Source organism: Adiantum capillus-veneris, chromosome 13 (genome assembly GCF_014529385.1).
Source record: "Adiantum capillus-veneris isolate H3 chromosome 13, ASM1452938v2, whole genome shotgun sequence".
In the NCBI taxonomy this organism is placed as follows: domain Eukaryota; kingdom Viridiplantae; phylum Streptophyta; class Polypodiopsida; order Polypodiales; family Pteridaceae; genus Adiantum; species Adiantum capillus-veneris.
The window spans coordinates 2,571,519-2,575,832 of record NC_140943.1 but is presented as its reverse complement, the minus strand read 5'-3'; the positions used below and the strand labels follow the sequence as shown (position 1 = coordinate 2,575,832).

Here is a 4,314-nt window from a genome sequence, read left to right as displayed (position 1 = left end):
TCATTTACTGCTCTTCTTTGCCTGTCACCAAGACGAGGCTTAGGCACGGTTTAAATGAGACGACAACATAGACGACCTCTTTCTTTTGCCTCTATTCTGCTTGTTCACAAGGGACGGAGGCAGCCTCCTCAGTTGAAACGATGGTTCTCTTTTGGGCCATTCAGTTACGCTAAAGCCTGATGAGCTAGAGCTGAGTTGCACAATCTGCACTTCATGTTGAAAGAAAGCAACCTAATAGGCGAGCATTTTCGAGGGGGTGTCTTGCTCAAAATTGGGTGGGTCCGGAAGTGACCTCGCTTTTTTGCCCAATCGCTCTAGTCCCTGCTGGGCACACACACTCTTCCACCCGGGTCGTCTAGACTTAGCCTTAGTTATGAGTTCAAATAGCTGATGACTAAGTCTCGCACAGTGCTCGAAAAAAACTTTTTTCCAAAAACTTGGCAAACCTACATATGTGAAACAGCAGAGGTAAGTTGACAAAATTTGAAGGTTTTTACATCAAATTACACTAATTTTTCCAAAATGTTGTAGGTTTTCTCACCTTCAAATATGAAATTTAGAGGTAAATTTCAAAAATTGTTAGTGGGACTACACTAAACCTAGGTATTTTTCAAGCACACTCTCAGTCTCGCGTGACCATAGCCAGATTCCTCAGGGTGAGTCTATATTTTATGACCTAGAGTTCTGAAGGTAACGGACTCCGGAGCCAGTAGCGGAATCGGCGTTAGGAGCCGCTGTAGCAGGAAACTCCTAAAACTGCGGCATGGCATCTGCTACAACTGTTGCCTGTACACGTGCTCCAAGTGCAGACTATGCTAACTATCAGACAGGCCCCTGCCTTAGGAGGCTTCTCCGAGCTTATCATTACTCGCCATAGCCACTCACACAGATTGGATCTGTTGAATGAGACGGATGTGGAGAGCCTCTTTTGCTATCGAGCTTTTGGACAAGACTCCATTCATGCATGCCTCTGGTGGTGGTAAAGAAGGTACTGAAAAGTCCAATTAACGCTTTGTGTATCAGAATCTCATATGATAGAGCTTCTACTATGGCGAGTGGGTAAACCTCAAGACCATGATAAGCTCGGAGAAGCCTGGCCTGTCTGATGGTGGTAAAGAAGGTACTGAAAAGTCCAATTAACGCTTTGTGTATCACAATTTCATATGAGCTTCTATGTATCTCTTGTAAATGATGAATCTTGGGTCATTTCAAATGATTTGCAGTGGTTTCAGCAGATTATGACCATGTGGAATTTGTATGGCAGGTGGTATCAAAGTGCAAAAAACTTCCATTGGCTCTCAAAGTCATTGGTGCGTTTCTTTGTACCATTGTTCGTAAGATTGTCCTTGTGGCATATTGTAAGATTGTCCTTGTGGCATATTGGTGGGTTGCATTGGTGCCTTGGACCCTATACTTCGAGAATGCTTTCTAAACTTTGGTACATATGTCGCTCTTCAGGGTATGCACCAAAGTCTAAAAAGCATTCTCGCAGCATAGGGTCAATCTTGAGACGCTCCTTCTCCAGTAAGATGGATTTAAACTCATCTGCAGGTTCTTTGCTAACGATAGTGATGTAGTGTCCACATGGACATGCACTTGAATGCAACGATGCGCGCAATGTACATATTTCTCAGCATTATGTGATGAGGGATCTTTCCTGATGATTTTTTAAGCAGTCCTAATGATTTTTTTGGGATTAAGGTGAACAGAATGCTGCAGAGTATCAAGATTAAGGGTTCAAGCTGCGAGGATGTAATCAGCATATGTGGTTCAAATCTGCCTAACCTTGAGAAGCTGCAGGTTTCTGAAGGTGACAAAAGATGGGATTCGGATGACATATATCAAGAAGGATTGTGAGTGGAGAGCTGCTGGGATGGGTGCTCCTCGCTTCTAGAGAATCTAGGAAAACGAAGTGCACTCGCATACTTATTCTCGACACTCGTGTAGGTGTCTTGAACTGAAAAGTCTGCCGCAGAGCTTCAGCAACTTGGAGCAAACTACACACACTAGTTTAAAAGCCCTGGTGTTCCCTGAGCCGCCTGTCCCGAATCTTTGGCCGCTTTGAAGAAGCTTAAGATGGCAGGGAGGCCATGTTTGCAAGTCATCTTGAGGATTTTGGATGCTTGGTAGCCTTGGGGAGTCTCAAATTAGCAGAATGCCCAAAGCTGATGGAGGTACCTCAAAGTTTGGGGCAGCTTAACAATCCGAGAGAGCTAGATTTGATGCAGTGAACGGAATGGCAAGCTAAGGGGTTTGTTTGGCAGCTTGGAGCGCGTTGATTGCAATGAGGGGCCCTCCTCCCTCTTCCACGTCTCGAATTGAGGCATTGTAGATCCACTTATGCATGGTTCAAAGTTTGAGAGCCTCATAGACGGGATTTTGTTTTTTCAGCACACCTTGAACTGGCCCATGTAGTCTATCGATCTTCGCTTCTTGAAGATGAGGTGAAGCAAATTATCATACAGTGTTCTATTCCCCTTGAAGGATAAGAATCTACAATGATTGACATCTTATTAGCAGTGCATTTTAAATTTCTATATCTATATTGCAAGGCATCGAATAAAAGGCTGAATGAAAGGCCAACACACCCACCTCTCATTGTGCCTTCACATCCAGGTAGACCTAATGAAATTCTTGTCGTTCAAGTTGGCCCAATAGGCTGCCTGATAGGGGCAATTTAGATACATAATTTTTACTCTCGTAATACCGTAGCATGTTTGTTGAATTGCTATAAGTTTGTTAAAATGGTAGCAGCATTCTGTTCACCTTGCTTACCCCTTAGTGACAAGCTTGTTACTTATTTATTGTAAGGCTACATGTTTCACAAAGCATAGGCATCATCAATAAGGCGCCTGGATCAACATTGGCACTGCCTAATCGTGTCGTTCAAGTTGGCCCAATAGGTATTTTGTAAATTTTCCCAAATTCAAATATAATACATCCTTGTCTTGTTGGCTAGTGATTATTTTAGGTAGGGTCTTACTATCAACATGGGCATGCACAACTTCTTAAAGACCTTTGCTAGAACAAGGGTAGATTTTTTTTCTCAAAGACGTCTGCTTAGAAACAGAAATGACAAGCACCATGCTGGGTTGCAATGCCAATTAGAGAAAGGCATTTTCCATTTCCAACCATCTTATAGCTAAAAGTATCCAACTATTAGCAGCAGGAGCTACTACTTGATTCTTTGGCTAAAAATGGTTTTTGAAAAATTTGAGATCCCAACCTCAAGGAAAATATTCATTGAGGTTTTGCGCATACAACTGTTGCAAAAGTTGCATCAATTGGTCAAAGCAAAATTAGAAGTGAAAATGGAAATTCAAGTTAAGTTGATTGCTCGTCTTTGTGAGCGGCTCGTGGCCGTAGCACCTTGCACCCGTTTGTGTATTTCATCATCCGAAACTTCAAAATCTAAGAGTCGAAGATGGTCTTGAGCCTTTGAAGTAGTTCATGAATGCAGAAGATGTGTTTGCATGCTAAGGGGCGCATCAATGCTCCACAATCAGATGCTTGCCATAACTGAATGAAGAAACAAGGGCATAAGGGTTTGGGGCAGTTGCAATGGGAAGTTGTGGATATGCCACATGGAAATGGAGCGAGCCACATGGAAATATAGCACCCAATCGCAAGGGCCAAATTATTAGCGAGAAAGGAAGAAGCCTCTGCAACAGAGGATGAAAGAACACATTCCATTTCACATCCTTCTCTTTGAGTTGCAAGACCTCGCGCACAACAGAATGACCTTTCAGCTTGACTGTGGGTGACGTCGCAAAGAGATAATTAGTTTAGCTAATTATCTTTGTAGAAAAACTGTGTTTAAGAGAAAATTAAAGGGAAAAAATAGCAAATTAAACTAAAAAATTTTGTGATAATTTTCAGAGGTAAAACACATATGAGGAAACCCATGATAATTATCTTAACCACAGATGATTAGTTTAGCTAATTATTATCACTGTTTTTAAGAGAAAATTAAACAAGAAAAATAGTAAATTAAACTAAAAATCTTTGAAATGATTTTCAAAGTCAAAAAACATCTTAAAAAACTCATGATAATTAGTTTCACCAGAGATAATTAGTTTGGCTAATTATCTTAGTAGAAAAACACTGTTTTTAAGAGAAAATTAAAAGGGTAAATTAATAAATCATGTTATATGATTACATGCTATTTATTAGAGTAAGAATACATGATAAAAAGGCAGTGATAATTATGTCAAGGTTAGAAAATTAGTATAGATATTTAGTTGAGTCAAATTATACTAACTTTAGATAAAAAGTAAAGGAAAAAATTAGTAAATCATGTTAAATGATTACATG

General features: G+C 40.5%; 1 long non-coding RNA gene across 2 annotated transcripts; it reads left to right on the top strand.

Moving 5' to 3' along the window:
- The first annotated feature begins 600 nt into the window (after positions 1-600).
- LOC147443518 (uncharacterized) lies at positions 601-2,539 on the top strand. Of its 2 annotated transcripts, none has more exons than XR_015189967.1 (3): positions 601-1,120; positions 1,265-1,310; positions 1,710-2,539. It is a non-coding gene; the product is annotated as an uncharacterized LOC147443518 (long non-coding RNA). The 2 variants fall into 2 exon arrangements; XR_015189966.1 differs by having other exon boundaries at positions 602-1,120; positions 1,801-2,539.
- The last annotated feature ends 1,775 nt before the right edge of the window (positions 2,540-4,314 follow it).